The sequence below is a fragment of the Eleutherodactylus coqui genome, unplaced genomic scaffold (genome assembly GCF_035609145.1).
Source record: "Eleutherodactylus coqui strain aEleCoq1 unplaced genomic scaffold, aEleCoq1.hap1 HAP1_SCAFFOLD_72, whole genome shotgun sequence".
Lineage (NCBI taxonomy): Eukaryota > Metazoa > Chordata > Amphibia > Anura > Eleutherodactylidae > Eleutherodactylus > Eleutherodactylus coqui.
This window is the reverse complement of record NW_027101776.1, coordinates 524,074-536,580: the sequence shown is the minus strand read 5'-3', so window position 1 is coordinate 536,580 and position 12,507 is coordinate 524,074. Positions and strand designations below refer to the sequence as shown.

At 48.2% G+C, this 12,507-nt stretch overlaps 1 long non-coding RNA gene and 2 pseudogenes across 2 annotated transcripts; all 3 read left to right on the top strand.

The window, feature by feature from the left end:
- The first annotated feature begins 394 nt into the window (after positions 1-394).
- Positions 395-2,771, top strand: LOC136591234 (uncharacterized). 2 transcript variants are annotated; one of them, XR_010787939.1, is made up of 4 exons: positions 395-494; positions 1,966-2,111; positions 2,349-2,447; positions 2,537-2,771. It is a non-coding gene; the product is annotated as an uncharacterized lncRNA (long non-coding RNA). The 2 variants fall into 2 exon arrangements; XR_010787940.1 differs by lacking the exon at positions 395-494 and adding an exon at positions 530-553.
- Positions 2,772-4,062: 1,291 nt separating this feature from the next.
- LOC136591255 (U2 spliceosomal RNA) lies at positions 4,063-4,190 on the top strand (annotated as a pseudogene).
- Positions 4,191-8,837: 4,647 nt separating this feature from the next.
- LOC136591254 (U2 spliceosomal RNA) lies at positions 8,838-8,965 on the top strand (annotated as a pseudogene).
- The last annotated feature ends 3,542 nt before the right edge of the window (positions 8,966-12,507 follow it).

The window sequence follows — 12,507 nt, the reverse complement described above, 5'->3', positions numbered from 1 at the left end:
AGGAGAGAGAAGAGAGAAGAGAGACGGGAGGCAGCGCCGCAGGTCAGCAAGAGCAGAGGGGAGGGCTGTTACACGTGGTGCCGGCAGCTAATTACAGGCTGCAGACTCCCACGGCGCGGCCCTCCAACTGATAGACTGCAGCTGTGACCACTCACAGCTGCAGTCTATCAGTCTCTGCCGGCTAGCGATTACCAGGGGGAGGGGCTACTGCGGCTCTACTCACCTCCGGAGGCATATTAGTAGTTTACACTGCGGTTATTCCTGCTGCCGATTCCAGCCAATGAGGTGGCTGGAATCGGCACCATGTGACCTCCCATTGTGCACGAGCAGTACAGTTCAGCTGCCGTGCACGATGAGAGCTGTGCCCGCGCCTCACGTGACCGGTGACGTCACGATACTTGAATTTGCCCGCGAATTCCGAGCCTACAGAGGAAGCTGATGGTTGGAGCCTTTTATACTTACAACGTGGGAGAGGAAGATTTCTGCGCTGTGTGGTGAGTACCTACCTGAGATTAATGTGCTGTGTACCTACCTGAGATTAATGCGCTGTGTGGTGAGTACCTACCTGAGATTAATGTGCTGTGTACCTACCTGAGATTAATGCGCTGTGTGGTGAGTACCTACCTGAGATTAATGTGCTGTGTACCTACCTGAGATTAATGCGCTGTGTGGTGAGTACCTACCTGAGATTAATGCGCTGTGCGCTACGTGTGGTGAGTACCTACCTGAGATTAATGCGCTGTGTGGTGTGTACCTACCTGAGATTAATGCTCTGTGTACCTACCTGAGATTAATGCGCTGTGTACCTACCTGAGATTAATGCGCTGTGTACCTACCTGAGATTAATGCGCTGTGTGGTGAGTACCTACCTGAGATTAATGCGCTGTGTGTGGTGAGTACCTACCTGAGATTAATGCGCTGTGTGCTGTGAGTACCTACCTGAGATTAATGCGCTGTGTGCTGTGAGTACCTACCTGAGATTAATGCGCTGTGTGCTGAGTACCTACCTGAGATTAATGCGCTGTGTGCTGAGTACCTACCTGAGATTAATGCGCTGTGTGCTGAGTACCTACCTGAGATTAATGCGCTGTGTGCTGAGTACCTACCTGAGATTAATGCGCTGTGTGCTGAGTACCTACCTGAGATTAATGCGCTGTGTTCTGAGTACCTACCTGAGATTAATGCGCTGTGTTCTGAGTACCTACCTGAGATTAATGCGCTGTGTGCTGAGTACCTACCTGAGATTAATGCGCTGTGCGCTACGTGTGGTGAGTACCTACCTGAGATTAATGCGCTGTGCACTACGTGTGGTGAGTACCTACCTGAGATTAATGCGCTGTGCGCTACGTGTGGTGAGTACCTACCTGAGATTAATGCGCTGTGTGGTGAGTACCTACCTGAGATTAATGCGCTGTGTGGTGAGTACCTACCTGAGATTAATGCGCTGTGTGCTGAGTACCTACCTGAGATTAATGCGCTGTGTGCTGAGTACCTACCTGAGATTAATGCGCTGTGTGCTGAGTACCTACCTGAGATTAATGCGCTGTGTGCTGAGTACCTACCTGAGATCTATGCGCTGTGCGCTACGTGTGGTGAGTACCTACCTGAGATTAATGCGCTGTGTGCTGTGTGTGGTGAGTACCTACCTGAGATTAATGCGCTGTGTGTGCTGAGTACCTACCTGAGATTAATGCGCTGTGTGTGCTGAGTACCTACCTGAGATTAATGCGCTGTGTGCTGAGTACCTACCTGAGATTAATGCGCTGTGCGCTACGTGTGGTGAGTACCTACCTGAGATTAATGCGCTGTGTGCTACGTGTGGTGAGTATCTACCTGAGATTAATGCGCTGTGCGCTACGTGTGGCGAGTACCTACCTGAGATTAATTCGCTGTGCGCTACGTGTGGTGAGTATGTCACCTGAGATTTGCGCGACGCCACCTGACGCAACCTGTCTTTTTTTGCAGATTTGTGCGCTACGTGTGGAGACGCGGCCACCCGAGATTTGTGCGCTTTTTTTTGCAAACTTACGTGTGGAGAGGATCCTGACGTTTGGACGCGTTTTGAGAAGAATTTCGCTTCGCTTGCACACAAGCTGACATAACTCGTCAAGGTAAGCTGCTGCATCTGCTAAAATTTTCATTGCGTGCATCTGCTCATACGTGCTTATTTTGCACATATTTGCAGGTTTTCGTGTGTGCGTACGTGTGTACGTGTATATATAATATATGATTCTTCTGACCAGGTTGGGGGAGTAGTGGTCAATGTAAGTGGGTAGAGCGGATCTAGGGATCAGTAATACTGGTGTGATGTGACTGTTAACCTGCTGATTTTTCGTTATTTCCTGCAGATCTGACGTCCTTGAGAATGGGAAGGCTGGCGGACAGTGAAGAGACCCTCAACGTTCAGCAATCTTGAAACCCTTCGTTTTATGGACTGCTTTTTGCCGGTGACTCACCTTTTTTTTTTTTTTGGTATTTTTGGATAGACTAAGCTTTTATTTATTTTCTTGCAAACTTTTTTCCTTCTTCTTTACAGGTGAGCTGATAAGTTATTTCAAGATTACCACACTGCGTTTGCTCACAATCGTTGTTGAAGCAGCAGAGACTGGCGGTCCTAGATGTTGGCTCAGTAGGACGCTTTCAAGATGGGCATGTTTGCAAATCGAAGTGATTCTTACATTGTTTTTTCTGTGCCTTGTTGTACTTCGTTTAAGTGGTAACAATGGGCAGTCAGAAGTTGGGTATATTTATTAAAATTAATATTGACAGTTTTGAATAACTTGTAATTTTTTAACATTTGCAAATGTTATATGTGCAAGCATACTCTACAAATCTTTGCCAACATATTTCCATCTGTTCACTTTATTCTGGACGCACATTTGCAAAAACATCTTTTGTTTGGAACCATTTTGGAGACATTCAAGTTGAACCTCATTTTTTCTCATTTTGCTAAATCCTTTTTCCTCCACCGAGCCAAGATTGCAAAGGCTCGTGGGTGTCAGAATACATACCCCCTAAAATGACCCTATTTTACAAAGTACACCCCTTTGTGTTCACTGAGTGGTGTGAGGAGTATTTAGATCACACATTTTCAGGAATTAATGGAATTATGATAAAAAAAAAAAATTATAATAAGGCTTTATTTCGGCTAATGTGCTATTCTAAATTTTTTTCCACAAAAAATCATCATTTTCATGTGCACTGACACCCCAAAATGGATACCCCTGTTTGTATTGTTTTCAGAAATGTACCCATTGTGGCCCTAATGTTATGTTAGTATGCACAAATGGGACCCAAAATGTAATCAGTACTATGTGGCTTTCTGAACAGACTGTTATGATCGTGTGGGCAGATTTAGCAGACTGCCAACACCATCGTGACCAAAGGACTAGTAGTCTAGTAGTATACATGCACACAGGAAACACAGGAGATTCACATGGAATGCATGCAACTAACCCTGTGCTAAAGAGGGGGGGGGGGGGTGTCGACAGTGGCCCAACCTAAGCATATACATCCCCAAATAAGAGGGCGGCCCAGTGGTCTTCGGAACTGGGCCATAGCTGATCCTAGGAGCCACAGAACAGGACACACGCATGGCATATAACAGAGACGGAACAGAATACACAGAGATAGAAAACACTGCATACAGAAGCCAAAAATGCAACCACTACTAACAGATAGGCTGATTATAAAGAACAGGTATTACTTGACATTGTAGACAAAACGTGAAGCTAGCGGGCGAACTTCTAAGCTCCTGGTTATACTGCTAGTCCCTACACTAACCATGAGTCCAGGAGACCCGGACAATACTGCCCACTTGGCCTGTAGCAGCAGCCATTAGACACCTGCAGGTAGTAAAATACCTGCGGATGTCATTTTTCCCTGCAGACGCGGGTCCCGCGTGCAGGAAAAAATCCGGACATGCTCCATTCAGGCGCGGGTCTCCCGCGGGGACGGCTCACCCTGGTTGAGAAGGTGTTGGGCGGGGCTATGCAAAGGTCTTCCGGCTCCCTCAGTGCATTGTGGGTGTGCCCGGAGTGCTGGCTGAGCGTGTTGCATCTGATACGTCCCCTATCTGGGGATCATATATTAAATGGATTTTTAGAACAGGGAGCTGGAAAAAGTGCTTGCTCTGTCCACTCCGCACATTGACCTGGTATTGCAGTACCTCCAGTACTGGTGCACCCCCTTTCCTACAGCAGTTTCCAAAAGCGGGAAAAAAAACTGATGAGCAAGAGGTGCAGCACAGCTGCGGCTGCTAACAACCAAGCACTTAGATTTAGGCCTCATGTCCACGTGATACATGGCGGAAGTATCGCATGATACTTGTGCGACGGCTCGTGTTTTTGCGTGATGTCCTGTAGTTTTTATTTGTACCATTTTGGAGTTTATAAGACTTTATCGCTGTTTATTATAACTTTTTTTGGAGATAGGAATCGGTTACGTGCACACTTCCCATAGACTTGTACAGGGACCCTTGGTGCGCAAATGTGCACAAAAATAGAGCATGGTGAGGTTTTGCACGCATGCGAAATGTGTGAGTAAAGAGAATTCTGAAGGCATCCATTGAAACAAATATGTTTGTGTGAAGCGGCCCTTACTGTACTTTTGTTAGCACGAATCAAGCACATTTGCAAGCGCAAAAAAACACGCAACCATGCCGCCATTTATTGAAATGGGCTCTCTTGGAGCGTTAAGGATATGGGGGCGTGGTCAGACCATGATATTGTTCCAATATCCGCCTGTAAAACCCCCTCGAGGCCTGCCCACGGCAGCAGGAACATATCTATCCTAGAATAAGATGCATGTGGCGCGGAGAGAAACGTGTAGTCCCTCTACGATCCATGCATGCACCTCCACACGTCGTATAATTCTTCTGAGTGTATGATTGGGACAATGGGTGACATGCCCCTGCCGCTCGCGGTGGAGTCCAAGGTAGGGTCCACCACTGAGTTTAGATCTCCTCCGATCACCAAATTCCCCTCTCGAATTTTAGCCACTTCGGAAAGAACATGTTTGAAGAATTTGGCCCTGCCTTTTAAATGGGAAGTAGACATTTACTAGAGTGTAGGTGGTGGCGTTAATTACGCAGACTAATATTAGAAATCGCCCGCCTGGGTCCACGTATACGTTTTTTTGGGAAAATGTAACGTTCCGGCTAATGGCTATCATTACGCCTTTCTTTTTTTTCCCTTCATTTGATGCCAGGAAAATGTTTGGAAATTTAGGGTGGTTGCAGGGGGGGTGTTTATCTCTCAGGAAGTGTGTCTCTTGGGCGAGGAAGATGTCTGAGTGGGACTTAAGAGCCTGTCTCCAAAGCATGCTATGTTTATAGGGGCTGTTCAGGCCTTTTACATTTAGGGATGTGATGCTAATGGGCATAACTGGTAGGTGGTTTATACGCTGGGGAGTCGTTGTGTTTTTTCATATTAAGTATGGTGGGGGGGGGGTAGGGAAGTGGCCTCCTACTGAACCTTTTATAACTATATTTGACATAAGGAAAAAAAACATCATTAACAGTTAACAAAATCAAAATATTGTTCATCCAGCGCCTATCTGCACTGGATGAATGAACCTTAGGTAGGGGTGGCATTTTAAACCATCCACTTTAGGCTCCGTAAAGGAGAAATATAACTATGGGTTCAAGACCCTTTACAACATCAATTTATGCGTGTCTGCCATGCTTATCTGATGTTTTCCAGTCTTGTTCGATTCTTGTAGGAGATTCTACCGCCGTCCTCAGAGGCTTCTGAAGGATAGGGATCCCCCATTGTTTCAGGAACGAGACGCCTTCTTCTGGCGAGGTGGCAACCTGGATGGTTCCATTTTTTGAGATCAGTAGTTTGGTTGGGAATCCCCATCTATACTTGATGTGCGCCTCTCGTAGTGCTGCTGTAACTTCTGTAAACTTTCTCCGAGACTGCAGAGTGGCGGCTGAAAGATCTGGAAATATTTGTATGTCTTCATATGGAGTCGGTAGTGTGCCTCTACGCCTTCCAACTGCCAAGACTTCCTCTTTTATTTTATGGAAGTGTATTCTTGCTAAGATTTCTCTGGGGGCTGACTCAGGGACAGAGCGTGCTTTTGGAATTCTGTGGGCTCTGTCAACTGCATATTCGATCTCGGGAAGGTCCGGGAGGAGCGTTTGGAGTAATTTGAGTATATATTGTGGAATGTCAGGGGGGGTCACAGTCTCTGGAACTCCCCTAAATTTGAGATTGTTTCTTCTGGATCGGTCTTCCAAGTCTATGACCTTCTCTCTCAAATATGCGACTTCTTCCATACTGCCATGCGCATCTACCAACTCGTTGTGGGCTTTGGTAAATTCTCCCATTTTCCGTTCAAGGTGGTCAGTTCTGGTAGCTAGGTGGTCGATGTTAGATTGTAATTGACCAGAGAGGCTCTGTATATCTTTAGAAATGTCCTTTTGCAGCGAGATTAGCATAGTCTTCAGAGCGTTTATAGTTAAGGGGCTTTCAGAGTCGGGATAAGCTTGGAGATTGTTGATAGGATCTGTCTGCGGGGGAGTTTCTTGTGGATTGTTATTTTGGCTCTTTTTTGCCGCCGGTCCTTTTGGGGAGGGGGAGGCTGGTAGGGGGTCCTGAACATTCCTTTTCCCTCCGCTTCCAGGGGAGGTGTTGGGATTGGCTGGGGTAGGCGGGAGAGATCCTGTGGAGGAGTATGGAGACAGAGCCGCAGGGCTGTGGGTGTTGGGTATTTCTTCGGTTACGGGGATGTTTGAATGAGATGTGGCGGGTTTGTTTTTGTTGCTCTGTGTGCCAGGCGGGAAGTACTCTGAGAGTCTCCTGGGGGCCGTTGCTTTAATACGTCGCTTAACCATCCTGAATAGTTAATTCTTGGATATGCGCTGTGGATTGGTCGCTATTTGTTGTATAGTGGTCTACTGGGTGGCGTATTCTTTATGGAGGCGTTGGAAGGCGTAGTTGTTTGTTAAAAGTTCCTTTAGAAGCTCATTGATGTTGAGTGGTCCTGTTATGTGTTGCTGAGGAGCCTCATGTGGCGGGTGGAGTTAGAACATAGAGTCCTGCTATTCCATCTTGAGTGCCTTAGGTAGCGCTCCTGTAGAGTTTTGAAGATTTGTTAAGTGTGGCTTTGCCTGATAAGAGTCCTTTCTTTTTTTAGAACTATCAGTATTTGCTGAGAAGAAAGTGTTTGGGATTGAGGAGTCCGCTGGGTCGCACCGGGAATTTGATATTTGCGTCTGCGAGGCGCGCGATGTATTGCTTCCTTGGGTGTTGCGGGGGCTGGGACTTGCTTCCAGGCTATTTTGTAATGCTGAGGAGGCTATATAGTGTTTTTCTGTCAGTACCCTTTGGCACAGGGTCTGTCTTTGTGGGTTGCTGACAGTTTCTATATAGCAGTCTGGCTATGCAGATATTCCTCCACAGATCACTTGGCAGTAAGGTGGGGAGGTATTCTCCTTGTAGTTAACTGTGGGTCCCTCTTCTCAACACACTTAGGCCTCATGTCCACGGGGAAAATCAGATCCGCTGCAGATTCTCCATGTAGAATCTGCAGCGGGTCCCTCCTGCCCCGCGGACATGAGCGCTGAAAATGGGAATAAATGAGAATAAACTCACCTCCCATCCGCTCCGTTTCTTCTCTTCGCGGCGGCGTCATCTTCTCTCGTCGCGGCCGGATCTTCATTCTTCGGCTCGGCGGATGTGCATGATGACGTCGGTGACGTGCCTCGCGCATGCGCCGGGCCGAAGCAAAATGATCCGGCCGCGACTGAGAGAAGATGGCGCGGCGCCGAAGAGAAGAACCGGAGCGTGTAAGTAAAATATGATTTTTGTGTCCCGCGGATCCGGACGGCTTCCATAGGCTTCAATAGAAGCCCGCGGGAGACCCGCATGAAAATGGAGCATGGTCCAGATTTTTTTCATGCTCCATTTTTTTTAAAATCACTTTTATTGACGATCCGCGGGTATTTATCTACCCGCGGGTGGTCAATGCATCCCTATGGGGTGCGGATCCGCGCGCGGGAGAAGAGTTAAAATCCGCTGCGGATTTTAATTCTTATTTTCCCCGTGGACATGAGGCCTTAGGCCTCCTTCCCACGAACGGATTTACGCCGCGTAAATCCGCGGCAAAAATCCGCTGCGTTGCCCCATGCTATTAGGTTCTATTGAACCTAATAGCACAATGCACACGATGCGTAATTCCACCGCGGAATTACGCACCGTGAAATCTCCCGTTGTCACCCGCAGCATGTTCTATTTGCTGCGGGTGTACGCGCTGACGGCTTCCGTTCACGCTATCTCCCGCTGCAACCAGCGGAAGATAGCGTGAAAAAACGCTTCCCCACCTACCGTCGCTCGTCATATGACGCGGCCGGCAAAACAGCGTGCGACCTCTCTCCTTGCTTGCTAAGCCACGCCCCGGGCCATAGTGTTTTTACGTCCTCCTGAAGTGGGCTTTATTCTCTGAGGAAGTAAAAACATGTGTCCTGCAGAGACTAAAGCCCCTCGGGCTCTGGACGTGACAGCTCCATGCTGTCGGTGTCCGCAGCATGGAGCTGTCATCCCGGGCTGTTCGGACCCGCCCACCCCCGACATTGCGATCGGCGCTATGCAATGGATATGGATGCATTAGACACCTGCAGGTAGTAAAATACCTGCGGATGTCATTTTTCCCTGCAGGCGCGGGTCCCGCGTGCAGGAAAAAATCCGGACATGCTCCATTCAGGCGCGGGTCTCCCGCGGGGACGGCTCACCCTGGTTGAGAAGGTGTTGGGCGGGGCTGTGCAAAGGTCTTCCGGCTCCCTCAGTGCATTGTGGGTGTGCCCGGAGTGCTGGCTGAGCGTGTTGCATCTGATACGTCCCCTATCTGGGGATCATATATTAAATGGATTTTTAGAACAGGGAGCTGGAAAAAGTGCTTGCTCTGTCCACTCCGCACATTGACCTGGTATTGCAGTACCTCCAGTACTGGTGCACCCCCTTTCCTACAGCAGTTTCCAAAAGCGGGAAAAAAAACTGATGAGCAAGAGGTGCAGCACAGCTGCGGCTGCTAACAACCAAGCACTTAGATTTAGGCCTCATGTCCACGTGATACATGGCGGAAGTATCGCATGATACTTGTGCGACGGCTCGTGTTTTTGCGTGATGTCCTGTAGTTTTTATTTGTACCATTTTGGAGTTTATAAGACTTTATCGCTGTTTATTATAACTTTTTTTGGAGATAGGAATCGGTTACGTGCACACTTCCCATAGACTTGTACAGGGACCCTTGGTGCGCAAATGTGCACAAAAATAGAGCATGGTGAGGTTTTGCACGCATGCGAAATGTGTGAGTAAAGAGAATTCTGAAGGCATCCATTGAAACAAATATGTTTGTGTGAAGCGGCCCTTACTGTACTTTTGTTAGCACGAATCAAGCACATTTGCAAGCGCAAAAAAACACGCAACCATGCCGCCATTTATTGAAATGGGCTCTCTTGGAGCGTTAAGGATATGGGGGCGTGGTCAGACCATGATATTGTTCCAATATCCGCCTGTAAAACCCCCTCGAGGCCTGCCCACGGTAGCAGGAACATATCTATCCTAGAATAAGATGCATGTGGCGCGGAGAGAAACGTGTAGTCCCTCTACGATCCATGCATGCACCTCCACACGTCGTATAATTCTTCTGAGTGTATGATTGGGACAATGGGTGACATGCCCCTGCCGCTCGCGGTGGAGTCCAAGGTAGGGTCCACCACTGAGTTTAGATCTCCTCCGATCACCAAATTCCCCTCTCGAATTTTAGCCACTTCGGAAAGAACATGTTTGAAGAATTTGGCCCTGCCTTTTAAATGGGAAGTAGACATTTACTAGAGTGTAGGTGGTGGCGTTAATTACGCAGACTAATATTAGAAATCGCCCGCCTGGGTCCACGTATACGTTTTTTTGGGAAAATGTAACGTTCCGGCTAATGGCTATCATTACGCCTTTCTTTTTTTTCCCTTCATTTGATGCCAGGAAAATGTTTGGAAATTTAGGGTGGTTGCAGGGGGGGTGTTTATCTCTCAGGAAGTGTGTCTCTTGGGCGAGGAAGATGTCTGAGTGGGACTTAAGAGCCTGTCTCCAAAGCATGCTACGTTTATAGGGGCTGTTCAGGCCTTTTACATTTAGGGATGTGATGCTAATGGGCATAACTGGTAGGTGGTTTATACGCTGGGGAGTCGTTGTGTTTTTTCATATTAAGTATGGTGGGGGGGGGGGGTAGGGAAGTGGCCTCCTACTGAACCTTTTATAACTATATTTGACATAAGGAAAAAAAACATCATTAACAGTTAACAAAATCAAAATATTGTTCATCCAGCGCCTATCTGCACTGGATGAATGAACCTTAGGTAGGGGTGGCATTTTAAACCATCCACTTTAGGCTCCGTAAAGGAGAAATATAACTATGGGTTCAAGACCCTTTACAACATCAATTTATGCGTGTCTGCCATGCTTATCTGATGTTTTCCAGTCTTGTTCGATTCTTGTAGGAGATTCTACCGCCGTCCTCAGAGGCTTCTGAAGGATAGGGATCCCCCATTGTTTCAGGAACGAGACGCCTTCTTCTGGCGAGGTGGCAACCTGGATGGTTCCATTTTTTGAGATCAGTAGTTTGGTTGGGAATCCCCATCTATACTTGATGTGCGCCTCTCGTAGTGCTGCTGTAACTTCTGTAAACTTTCTCCGAGACTGCAGAGTGGCGGCTGAAAGATCTGGAAATATTTGTATGTCTTCATATGGAGTCGGTAGTGTGCCTCTACGCCTTCCAACTGCCAAGACTTCCTCTTTTATTTTATGGAAGTGTATTCTTGCTAAGATTTCTCTGGGGGCTGACTCAGGGACAGAGCGTGCTTTTGGAATTCTGTGGGCTCTGTCAACTGCATATTCGATCTCGGGAAGGTCCGGGAGGAGCGTTTGGAGTAATTTGAGTATATATTGTGGAATGTCAGGGGGGGTCACAGTCTCTGGAACTCCCCTAAATTTGAGATTGTTTCTTCTGGATCGGTCTTCCAAGTCTATGACCTTCTCTCTCAAATATGCGACTTCTTCCATACTGCCATGCGCATCTACCAACTCGTTGTGGGCTTTGGTAAATTCTCCCATTTTCCGTTCAAGGTGGTCAGTTCTGGTAGCTAGGTGGTCGATGTTAGATTGTAATTGACCAGAGAGGCTCTGTATATCTTTAGAAATGTCCTTTTGCAGCGAGATTAGCATAGTCTTCAGAGCGTTTATAGTTAAGGGGCTTTCAGAGTCGGGATAAGCTTGGAGATTGTTGATAGGATCTGTCTGCGGGGGAGTTTCTTGTGGATTGTTATTTTGGCTCTTTTTTGCCGCCGGTCCTTTTGGGGAGGGGGAGGCTGGTAGGGGGTCCTGAACATTCCTTTTCCCTCCGCTTCCAGGGGAGGTGTTGGGATTGGCTGGGGTAGGCGGGAGAGATCCTGTGGAGGAGTATGGAGACAGAGCCGCAGGGCTGTGGGTGTTGGGTATTTCTTCGGTTACGGGGATGTTTGAATGAGATGTGGCGGGTTTGTTTTTGTTGCTCTGTGTGCCAGGCGGGAAGTACTCTGAGAGTCTCCTGGGGGCCGTTGCTTTAATACGTCGCTTAACCATCCTGAATAGTTAATTCTTGGATATGCGCTGTGGATTGGTCGCTATTAGAGATGAGCGAACGTGTCCGTTACGGACACATCCGCACCCGGACACCGGCTTTAGCGAACACTGCAGTGTTCGCGCGTAAGTGTCCGGGTGCCGCCGGGGGGCGGGGAGATGCGCGGCGGCGCGGGCGGCAGTAGCGGGGAACAGGGGGGAGCCCTCTCTCTCTCCCTCTCCCCCCCACTCCCCGCCGCACCCCCCCGCGCTGCCACGGCGGCCCCCGAACTTTTTCGCCCGAACACCGAGGTGTTCGCAAAGTTCGGTGTTCGGGCGAAAAAGGGGCGGGGCCGAACGTGTTCGCTCATCTCTAGTCGCTATTTGTTGTATAGTGGTCTACTGGGTGGCGTATTCTTTATGGAGGCGTTGGAAGGCGTAGTTGTTTGTTAAAAGTTCCTTTAGAAGCTCATTGATGTTGAGTGGTCCTGTTATGTGTTGCTGAGGAGCCTCATGTGGCGGGTGGAGTTAGAACATAGAGTCCTGCTATTCCATCTTGAGTGCCTTAGGTAGCGCTCCTGTAGAGTTTTGAAGATTTGTTAAGTGTGGCTTTGCCTGATAAGAGTCCTTTCTTTTTTTAGAACTATCAGTATTTGCTGAGAAGAAAGTGTTTGGGATTGAGGAGTCCGCTGGGTCGCACCGGGAATTTGATATTTGCGTCTGCGAGGCGCGCGATGTATTGCTTCCTTGGGTGTTGCGGGGGCTGGGACTTGCTTCCAGGCTATTTTGTAATGCTGAGGAGGCTATATAGTGTTTTTCTGTCAGTACCCTTTGGCACAGGGTCTGTCTTTGTGGGTTGCTGACAGTTTCTATATAGCAGTCTGGCTATGCAGATATTCCTCCACAGATCACT